Source organism: Monopterus albus, unplaced genomic scaffold, assembly GCF_001952655.1.
Source record: "Monopterus albus unplaced genomic scaffold, M_albus_1.0 scaffold96.1, whole genome shotgun sequence".
Taxonomy (NCBI): Eukaryota; Metazoa; Chordata; class Actinopteri; order Synbranchiformes; family Synbranchidae; genus Monopterus; species Monopterus albus.
In genome coordinates, this window is record NW_018127976.1 from 2,527,870 (window position 1) to 2,539,951 (window position 12,082).

The 12,082-nt window shown below is 38.3% G+C and overlaps 1 protein-coding gene across 2 annotated transcripts in view; it reads left to right on the forward strand.

Moving 5' to 3' along the window:
• The window catches only part of palmdb (palmdelphin b), a 56,223-nt gene that overhangs the window by 28,128 nt on the left and 16,013 nt on the right, over positions 1–12,082 (forward strand). Inside the window, exon 1 of one of the 2 annotated variants that reach the window (XM_020608946.1) lies at positions 9,963–10,066. The exons of the other annotated variant lie outside the window; for it this stretch is intronic. The gene's annotated coding sequence lies outside the window, so the exon portion shown is untranslated. Of the gene's footprint in view, positions 1–9,962; positions 10,067–12,082 lie in introns of those variants that run through there. 2 annotated transcript variants of the gene reach the window in all.

Here is a 12,082-nt window from a genome sequence, read left to right on the forward strand (position 1 = left end):
ATATTTTTGCATAGATGTAGAATACAACATTTAATGGACAAAAGATGGTCACAAGTGTAAGTGTCTCTTTGTCTTTGTGTTTTGTCCATTACACCCAGATTCCATTAGATAGTCATACATTGTTGCCTCAGCCAAAGAGGCTATGCTAATACCGCTGTTATTGTTTGTTCACAACATAACTCAAAAAATTATGAATGGATTTGGAATGGTTTTTTTGGAGAGGTACTGTTAGTTATGGCCCACAGAATAATTCATTACATTCTGGTGGTGATCTGGATCCTCATCTTGTTCCACACATTTTTTAGTGGGATCATGGGGAAACTGAGCTGCCTTGGAAGCTTGTGCTCTCTCAATGCTGTAATTTGTTGAGTTGGTGAAACCGTATACACTGTCCCACTAATTTCTTCTCATAAATTCGATATTACTATAGTCCATATGTAGCTGAGTTTTTTTTTTAATTTTTTATGTAGAAACACATGTTCCTTTGGGGGGGTTACTAATCTGCACTTTTGACTTTTGGAGGTAAGCACAATAAACATCATCTAAAACAATCTCTAATGTATGGCTGTGCTTACGTGTTCCCCCTAAGGATTCCTTTGTTTGATTGTACATTACTTCTTTACTTCTGTTCTCAGCCTTACATTGTTTAGTGGCCAATGCTGTCTTACATAAGGACATGTACATACGCATTGAGAGCCACTGTACCAGAGTCAGATTCCTTGTGTGTCCAACACACCTGGCCAAAAAAGGTGATTCTGATTCTGATTGTGAAAAGGGTGGATGCATACATTGTGACAATTAAACGTATACTGCTCAGACTGTGTTAAATATGTTTCCTCCTGCTGGAAAAAAAAAAATCCTATCCTTGCTTTCAGGTTTGACATTTATTTTTTCAGTACAACTTAGTGACTAGATTCAAATGCTTTCTCTAAATGTACTTTGCAAAATTTAAATTAAAATATTTTCCAGTCACTCTAGCACCTGTGGCACTTCCTCCATCTCTGCATGTTTCTAACAAGATGCACTCACTGAGGACTGTGTGGGTGTGCTTTGGTTCACAAGAGGCTGATTTGAGTGAAGAAGCTAGCATGTAAATGGACTGCTCACACGGTGGACGTGCAGTGTACAAGTAATATGCATGGTTTGTTTTCTGGTTGCTGTCTGTATTTAGACTTACAAACACTGAAAGAACTGGTAAACACCATTCATCTGTACCTCTGCTGTGATGCTGACTTCCTGCTTTTTTCACCACTTTGACTCTCCACTATTGTGTCTTCACATGTAGGAGCTAAATGCAGAGTCCCAGGCAGGTAAACGCTTTTGTGGCATTTTAGTGTGATTGGTTAATTTGTTGCTTTACTTAATTTAGTATATATACTTTTCTGTAACAGTATTTTCCCCACAAACTAACATAATATGTTAGTTTTAATGCACTGTTCTGTAATAAAAGAGTTAACATATTCTATCCATCCATTAATAATACTCACTTATACTTGAGTTACTAAGTTTGACTAACATGAATGTTAGTCATTTAACTAGTTGTAGTATTTTATCTGTTGTTTATCATTCAGGCACAAACTGATTATTTTCAGATCATGTCTTAAAGGCATAGTTTGGGATTTTTCAAGTTGGTGTTAACGTAATATTGATGTATCCCCGTGTGAGAATAAGTCATTGTCACTCCTCTTACTCTCCACACTGACCCTGAAAGTTTCCGCTCAGAATGTGACTACACTGCACAAAATGAGTGACAAACCCCTGTGCAAAACGCACTCCACAGTTCATCTGAGGCTCAAATGCAGCTTCGGTTGTTCCACTAAGCTAATTTGAGTCGGTATATTTCAAAGCTATTTAAAACAAATTTCCCTCTTTTATTTCCCTGGACAGTTCCTTGCTATTTTCACATACACATGGATGCATCTCTATTGTTTCAACACCAACCTGAAAAATCCTAACTATTCCTTTAATGTCTGTTACCAACATTTATTCTGTCAGCCATTATCACCACTGAAATTCAGGATTTTATTTTCTGGCAATAACAAATTGTGATTTTCTGGTGCTTCACATTGTCATACCAAGTTAATGATGTAAATATTTAGTTATCTTGAGATAATTCACAACATGTATTTGTGATTCCAGCTAAAAAAAATAACAAACGCCATTATAATAGGGATGTAAGTCCTATAACATTTCACTCAAAAATATATTATTCTTTCAGAATAGGATTTTGTGAAGGATAGCAGCTGGAGTCAGGATGTGGCTAACCTGGCTTAGCATAAGGACTGGAAGCAGGGGAAACAGCTAATCTGGCTTTGTCTAAAGTAAAAGAAAAAAACAGCTATCAATGCATACTAATTAACAATTAATATGTTGTATCCAGTTTGTTTATGTATACACAAACCTAAATGCAAATACATCAGTTTGTGGTTTTAGAGGGAATTACATGTTGGAATGATTTCTTTCTTTGCCCAACACAAATGGTTATTTTTACATTTCTGTCCATTTTCAAACAAGATAGAATGTATAACACTGTAGTGGGCTTTAGAGCTGTTCGTACAGTAGGTGCAAATTTTAACTTTGGACAAAAACCGATAGGCCATTTTGCCTGCTTCCTGTCCTTAAGGTAAGCTGAACATGTTCTGAGCTCTGTACTTAACACAGTGATGTGAGAGTGATATCCATTTCAACATCTTGCACTCAAAAAAAAAATCCTATCCTGTAATAAATACATAACTAGGTCATAATCCCTATCCTATTATAATAATGTTTTGAGGCCTTGGTATATCAAGAGCCTTAAATGGCGATCTTTTACAGTTTGCAGCTTTCGTTTTCTTGTATTTTACCTGTCATGTTTTCTCAACAGATGTGACACATTATGTCCCCTCATCACTCCCAGATATCCCAGCATCTATCCCACTGACACCAGCACAAATCCCTCCTATATGTAATCCTGGTAGTGAAGAACCAAAAAAAGGTACATACATAATATAGTATCTACTCAGCATGTCGCACGAGTGATCATCCTGTCAGGATTATGTGTTGAAAATATGGTACGGCACAAATAGTACACAACAGGACAGAGAAGAATTTTAATTTCACAGATACGTGTCTTGGTGGCTAGATATCCATTCTGTGCTCTTGAGGTGTAAACTGTCTGCTCTGACTGAAAATGCCCCAGGTTTTATTAAGCTATAGATTTCACTGTGAGGAGAGCAGAGAATCACTGCCTGCATCAGTGCCTAGCACTGCCTAACAAAGCTGAAGTCGTACTTCAGAGACAGCAAAGTTTTCATCAGTGGGAAGGTTACAGCAGACAATGATCTTTCCCTAAACTTAACCAAGTGCTGTGAGTGTCCAGTCCTTTTTCCTTCTGTAACTTGTTATCCTTAATCTGAGAAGCATCGGAAATGCTAGGTGCTGGAAGATGCACAAAAGAATCCATTACACTAGGAGAGATTACTTCTTGGTCAAGACCTCCATGCTTGTTTAATGTAGGGCTGCAATTAATTAATTAGTTGGAATTAGTCAGCTTATTTGAAGAAGGATATTATGTAACATATAAATGATTTTGTTACTCACGGACTGTTACGTTACACTGATCTTAATTAAAATACTTAACTAAATGTAAGACAGTAGTATGTCAGTTTTTATTAGATGAAGTGATCAGTGACAAAAATGTTATTTTCTAGTCTTTGTCCAAAGACCTTCATCTGAGTCTTTTTTTCATTCCAGCTACATTTGCAATAGAAATCAGTGTGGTGCAAAATAAGAGAACAGGAAAAGCTCAAGTGGTCTCCACAGTACCCATCACTGCAGAAACCATCCCCGAACGGGGGCAAAAGGTTTATGATGATGGGCGCAAGTCTGTACATGCACTGCACTCAGAGGGAAGCAAAATGCACAGTGGAGCAGCTGAAGGGTTGACATCCACAGAGGTAGAAGAGCTCCTACGTATGGCCACAGATCAAAACATGTCCGCTGAGGTGCAGTACCATCGGCCTGTCTACTCCGTACCCTACACAGGGAGCAGCAGGCCTTCAACACCAGCAGCGTCAATTAAAGCACAGAGGGAAACCCTAACACCCAGCCCCAGACCTTTCCAATATGCAATCTCATCCATTAACAGGGCTGAAATCTTCAGTGAGGAAAACCAGCAGAGCCAAGACTTAGAGGGATGGAAAACCCAAAGTAAGAGTCTCAGCCCTATGCCCACACAGCAAGACACCTTGTCAAGAGTCCAAAAATCTAGAGATGAAACCAAGCCCTACTTTCCAGGACAGGCCAAAAGTGACAACTATGTATTTCCACAGCCTCACTTTCCTGCCAAAACCCCCCGAGAACTCAATAACAGCAAGATGGATATTGGCGGTCTAAACCCAGCAGCACTGGTCTCAGTTAAAACCAGTTCTGAAGAAATGCCAGCGCCCATACAGCCAGCATATACTGCTGTAGATAACCATAGTCCTTCACTAACTAGCTATGAGTCTGATCCTAATTACACAATAGAGACTCCAGATCATTTTAACAGACCTTCGCCCTTCTGTGCAGAGAGTATCACCCCTGTGAACATTGTCGACACCCTGCCGGACGAGCTAGAATCACAACCTGTCACCATGATCTTCATGGGCTATGAGAATGCTGAGGAGGAAGAAGACATCCAGGCTGAACTGGTGATCATAGCCAACAGTGACGACGATGATGGCTATGAGGCCAAATATGTTAATGAAGAAAGTGATGCGGAGGAGTGTCTCTCATACCACCCGGAGGGATACAAGAGCAAAGTCTTCCACCCCAAAGTGGACACAGCCATGGTTACAGGCTGCAGAGACATTATTGAAGGCACCTGTACAAAGTGGGATGATTTAGGGCTCCACAAACCGACGTTCATCCACAAGCATGGAAAGCACAGTCCCTAACTGCATGGATAACACAGGCTGTGGAGAAGATGAAGATGAAGCTGTTGAAGAAGGAATGTAGGAATTGATGCTTTTTCAGATTGATTAAATGGTTCTTTCTTTCTTTTTTCTTGTCCTTCAGAAGATTTGTCATGGCTCATAGACTTGAACATAGTTCGTATGCTAACCATCATATGACATTTGTTGCAAATATCCTTATCTTGACTGAGGGAAACAGCTCGTCGCCATAAACAGTGTCAGTCCTTGTGCCTAGTTTATTCAAAAAGCTTTATTGCCACCTGCTGGTAAATTAGTATCATTACACAGTTACATTAACATGGGTACAGAGAGTATCCATGTCTCAGTTTTATTTTGTTTTGTTTTTTATTATTTGGTAGTCTTACATTATATATTCTATAATTGATTATAAGTTACACAAAAAAATGTATGAGTGGTAAATAAAGACTATATTAATGTTTTGTAATCTAGTAGTGGTTAAGGGGCAGCGCTCTCGCCGCTGCGGCCTGGGTTCGAATCAGGGTTGCGTCAGGAAGGGCATCCGGTGTAAAACACGTGCCAAATGTCAACATGCAAGTCGTCAGTGTGACGATTCGCTGTGACGACCCCTAAAAACGGGAAAAGCCGAAAGTGACTTTCTTTCAGTCTAGTATTAGCCAAGGGGCACCAGTTAAACCAGTGGAGTCCCCTCTTTAAAGAACGCCTATGACATTACTGTGTTGAGGCAAGTCTTTAGTTCTAATAGCAATGATGATTTAATTTAGTAGTGTATTTGTCCCTATTCTGCTTCAACACAAAAATACAATTGAGCACTAAACCAGCTTCATAAAATATAACTTTTCCAATTTTCTGTGGAAGATTTTGACCTACACAGAGGATTGATCTCAAACCCATCCACTGCCAATGGGATGAACTGGAACATTGATTGTGAGCCAGCCCTTATCTCCCAACATCAGTGTTACACCTGACTAATGCTACTGAGGCTGAATGGGAATAAAAACCTGCAGCCAGTATCTGGTGCAAAGCCAAAGCCAGCAGACTGGTGGTTGTTATAGCTGCCTTTTGTTGCAAAATCCCATCATGTATGTATGGAATATTCAGGTGTCCACATCGTCATCTAGTGTAAAAGGCACTGAGGAAATATTTATATACCATTTCCATGGCATAGGAAGACATGCTCTTGTTTATAACTGTGTAAACTAACTGAGCTGGGTTGTTACTTTGTGATTAAAACAATTTCCTCATGAACTAATAGTGACAGTGTTTCTGTGTCTGTTAAGTTAAAAAAAAAATCATGCTATTATAACTTACTGCTGCCATTCAAACTGAAGCCTCTTTAACTTTGCCTATAATCATCACCAAAGCTTGTCCAACTTTGAGAGAGTGAGATGGCATGTCTGGTTTTATTCTGTTAAATTTCAAAAATGAGTTAATAATATTTAATAATACTTTTAGGGATCACCGGGCTCAAAGTGAGCACTTCTTTAAATCATGATTTAAAAAAAGCATAAATATACTTATAATGAGGTCAATTTGTGAAGTGTATGTGTCAGCTCTTCTGTATAAAGCTAGGTTTGCCCATCTACATGGACACAAGAACTGACAGAAGAATGAACTGAATGCCGTGGTTCCTTTTCTAATGTAAAACATTTGTCCTTGGTACTTTCTCTCCCCCTCTGCATCTCTGTGGTGTTATGAAAAACATGGAGGAGGGTGGAGATATAACAAGGCAACACTTTAGAATCATGCTTAGAGGATACAGTTATATAACAGCAATTCCTTATGCAAGAGAAAAACCTGAAGAGTGAGACACCCAGGGCCATTCATTCTTATTACTGTCACTGAAATTCAATATTCACAGTTATTCTGTCTCTCCATTATGGTGTGAGAGTGTAACCACTGTCTGAATATACTCTACTCTCCCTCCTCTAACAGGAACACACCTTTTTTATTTTATTTATTTTTTCACATGGCTCTTAAGATGACTCATACTCTATTCACCATGGACGGACTGGAGTCAGTAATACATTGCTGATGTCGTTTGCACTACCCAGTAAGGTGATCAATCAAAAATAGAGTTTTAATAAAAGGTTCACTACACAGTGAGACATGTGGTGCTTTGTTTCCACATCAGACTGTGAACCTTTGTGCAAAATTTCAGCTGGATTCAGTAACATTTACAGGTCTCCCAAAATGTCAATTTTGGATTTTAGGATTTTGGACCACCCTACTAACCAGAGATGGGCACTTGGGCTAGTGTCTCATTTGAGTCCCACATAAACAGACATCTGATATTAACCCTCCTGTTATGTTGCAGGTCAAACTGTCCCGGTGTAAAGTTAAAACAATAGTTAAACGTTTTTTATTGGTATGAAACTTCTTCTGCTTGGTTTAATAGGTGTAATCAACATATAAAATGAAAATGGTTCATTTCACATATTTGCAACCTCCCCCTGCATGTTTATATTACAAAAATACTGTTCGGGTCAACAGAAGAGGTGTCTCGTTAAATTATCAACATCACTTCATAAAAAGAAAAGATTTCAAAGTGCAAAAAAAACTTTTAAAAATCTATGACATGTAAAAATAATGTATTTTATATGTAGGTCTTTCCAATATACATAAAAAAAGTTGTAACATGCATGTTTTATGAAAAAAGAGTGCATTATCCTCATTGAACCATAATCTGTGAGAGGTAAAGAATACCATTGCACTAAATAGTGATTGAAATGGTTAGTAATGGTAAAGTTAACCCAGGAACATCACTGCTGAAATGAATATAACAGGTGGGTTAACATTACTCTGTTGGCAGAGTTACTCATTTTGTTGCCCAGGGCTCTCTAACCTCTAAACACTCTACTGGAAAAGTGCTGGGTTGCTTTAAAGCTCTAAACATCAGAAAGGTAGTTGTAGTTTTCTCTTTGTTTGTTTTTTTTTTTTTAATCAGGTGGTAGTCACAAAGTCCCGCTGGGAGATGCAATACAGAATGCTTGTCATTAACTGAATGTTTGGTAAATTTGGACCTGTTCTTAATTTAAAGAAACACTCCAAATGATTGGTTAATTCACTCCAGGAACTACAACAACAGGCCCATCTGTTGTCTGGTTTTATAACAAGATGCCAAGTGAACTGATTTCACAGCAAATAAAATAAAATTATTGAACCACACCAGCTGTCCTTTTATATAGAAATGACTACAAGTCATACAAAAAATAATTAATAAAAATACAGCTGTCTTCCTCAGTGTAGCTTTACTACAATTAACGGGAAGGCACAACTCTTCCTACTAAAAATAAAAATAATAATCTAAATTAGAAACTTGATTCCAGCCCACTTTGAGGTGGGTGTATGGTGTAGGCCAGCTGTGCTTTACCTGGGACGTCTTTTGCTCATGCTTGACAAAATGCCTCTCCTGCAACAGCAACCAGCAACAACATCTTCGGCCCTGGCAGGTCAAAGAAACAGCAAATAGGACAGTTAAACTAAATTGTGACTATAAAGAAGTTAATAGCTAAGTGGATGAGCTACAAATAGAAAACAATGTTCTGCTGAACATATTAAATAAACAACAAAAATGAAACAAAAACAGTGTCAAATGTGTGTCATCGTTTCTCTTTGCTGGTGTATGTGCACTGTGAAGTAATGAGTTTAAAAGGTCAACAGGAACTAAATGGGGAGAAGCACTGAATGAAACCCACAAGGAAACCTAAGGTGTGTGGCTGCAGGAGCAGCCATCACAGGCTCAGTTCTTCAGCATATTCAATTTGAAGTAAAATAATGGATATTACATTAGTGCCACAACCCAGATTTGGTTTGAGAGGATTTACAGAAAACGTTTGTATTAAAAGGGCTATATCTCCCACATAGTTCTTTCTATTTTGATGTAAAACTTGTCAAAATCAAGATAATTTCTGGCACATTAATATAACTGTTAAAAATTGTGCAGAAACAGAGCCTGAATGACCAAAAGTGATTTAACTGCTCAAGAATGTACGGTCTAGCCTGTAATTTAATCAGCCTAACAGTCCTCATACAGTTAACAGCAGACTAAATCCAAGGCAAACAGCCCTGAAGTCCTCCAGATTAAATCTTGAAATACCTTTGTCCATGTCCCCAAGTATTCTCTGATCTGAGCAGCAGGACATTTTGTCATTTGTCTGTACCATTCAAAACTAGGAATCTCTGTTAAATAAATAAAACCATTTTAAGACATGACTGGGATTTAAGTTTGGTTGGGTTTAGGTAGATTCAAATGGTTTTTACTCATTCCTTCATCATATGACTTTGTTGTTCCACTGAACTCACAAAACTGTTAAATATTTTTAAAACTATATACAAGTTCTGGAAATCAAACTAGTATTAGCATGAGACTCAGCAGATAATCATCCACCTCTTCCTCTTCCTGCTCTGTTAAGCTCCACCCAGCCATTTCTCAACCAGTTATTTACTCCCCCTTCATATTGGTTTACATGTCAACCAGCCACAGTGAACAACTCTGAACAGTTATAGACTCACAGGTGTACTGCACAGTTAGAAACCAGTGTGCTGATGATAAGCATGTTGGTAGAGACCAAAAACAAAGCTAAAACAGAGTGAATATTGGGCTAACAACCATCAGCTGCTGAATGAATGAGCCACTGTTTGCTATAAGTTCACCATATCAATGAAAAACTGATGCTATATCAGTTATGTTCGTAACTTGTTTCTCCTGCCCCCAAGTGGCCACAAATTTGCTGGCTTGGGCCCAGCACACTGCTAAACCACAAGATTCTCAGAATAGAAATTTATGTCAATGTTTTCTGTTTTAAACATCAGGAAAACCAAAAATGATTTTTTTTTTCATTATAACCCCAAAAAACATATAGACATTGGTGTAAATTCCAACAAACAGCCAATAAAGTTCTTCCTACATTGGAGAGAAATAAGCTGGTAATTCAAACCATTTCCACTGGTGGACAGAATTTATGTGTGAGCACAAGATGAAGTCCTTTCTGACTGTGTTCATCAGAGAAAGCTCAAGTATTGGCTGTTTCCACTACACCCTCTTCCACCACACATCCAATCAGAGGCAGTGGCAGCCAGGCAAAGCTGCCAGAGTGAGGCTGCACTCAGAAACAGAGCAGAGCCCTTTGCGTTAGCCCACCACACTTCAGGTAGGTGCACTGACACACATAGACTCACACACATCCAAAAGTTTGCAGAAATGTTCCTTGGTGACTGCTGCGGTTGCTAAAATGAAAATCATGTCATGTGATGAGGTAGACAAAGGGATGGTGCGAGCTTCCCAGCAGAGCGCTTAGAGTTATTGTGCTGATAATATGTTATGCATCGACTAGCTACAGTTGTTCATGTGTATGATATATGTGTTTTGGGGGATGTTTGGGAAGGGGGTGCAATTAAACAAATAAGGTGCATGTATGTTTTTTGTAAGATACGCTTTTGATGACAGAAATCATGTTTTCAATTGTGTACATGGGATGCTGATATAAACAATGCTGGTGAAACAAATGCTTTTAAATGGTCTGTTCACCCAGATTAAGATGTCTCTTTATCGGTATCTAACCATATAGATGCCACCTCTGGGTGGATTTGTCCTGGTTTGGACTGTCATATCTTTCTGCTTACAGAGGCAGAGAGACATGTTTCCTTTTAGTAATTTCATTGCCAAAAAAAGCACACTAAATATTTAAAGTTTTATATCAGAAGTTTTAGAAATTTATTGTTGAGGCTTCGTGCTGACCTAAAGAATCTATTATTTTAAAATAGGAGTAGTAGTAGAAGAGGCTTTCTGGATTAGCTGTACTGTAGGTGGCTGAAAGTGTTGAGCAGGATTTTAATTTTTAATGTTTATTTATTTGTCTCAGATTAATTTCAAAAAGAATGCTTACATAGATTCCCATGCTTTAGACATTTCTGTTCTGTAAATTGCTATCGATCATTATTTTGTGTTGCAGTACCTGGTCATCTTTGTTGATGTGACATATCAGTGGTAAACTGTATCAGTCAATCAGTTAATTTTCTAAATCCTTAATATTCTCCCCAAATCATTGTAGTGTTTATCAAATGTTACTCAAACAGAAGGAAATGATGTATTTGTTGGGGACTATTTTCAGTGGCAGACTAGTGCACGCCTGGCGCTGTAAAGAGTACAGTACATTATGTCTGGTGGGAGGACGGTGTGTCTGATAGTGTTTGGCCGACACTGGAGTTTATGGCATAAAGTACTCTGTAGATTGTCAACAAACTTATTATCTAATGCCTAATGAAAGCCTAATGCTTATTTCAGGTGACATTACTCTTAATGGTATTATAATTGCAGTACAGCCTGCAGTTGTCTAGCACAGTCTGTTACAGTCATTGCAAATCAATTTTAAATGTAGAGCTGGAGAGATCCAATGTGTTCAAGGCTTTCACAACCAGATAATGAAATCTCAGTAACAGTGTCTTGCAGATACAGTACATGCACACACAAATCATTTGTATTCCTTTGACTGAACTTCCACTGATGTCTTTGTCGCATTTGTCTCATTTGTTAAACTGAAGCTTTTCACATACTGTACAAGTGAATGCAGTCAGCTCTCCATCACATGCTCCCTCCCTCCCTGCACTTCATCTTCAATGTCAAGAGCTGTAGTGGCTAATGATCCTGTAAAACCAATGGAGAATGTTTCTGCCGTGGGTTTTTAACAGATACATGTGTATATGTATGTAGGTGGGGGTGTTATAATGAAAAAATAAAGTCTATTTCTCACTACCTGGTGCTTTGAGGACAAAGACAGCCCTGACAACCCACATTTTTTCATTTACCATTGACAGGTTGAAATATATTCAGAAGAAAACAGGCCATATTATAATGTGAGTAAACACAATCAGTGAATTCATTATTTCAATGGTAGAATACAATTTGCCACCTCTCTTATCAAAAACTAAATTCAGACCAGATATCAGTGATGTTCTAATTCCTTTTGCTCCCCCCAGCTGTTACATAAACTCCATACCACTTGTAGAAGAGACACTTCCTTTCCTTTATTTAAACCAGCCTCTCCCCTTTTTATAAAAATGTCAGGCCTTGGATTTGAAGGACAAAAGGCTCCTGATACTGCTGGCACGTGTCCAGCCTCACAACTTCAATGTGATATTTTATGAAGAGCTAAATGTCTCCACTGCTC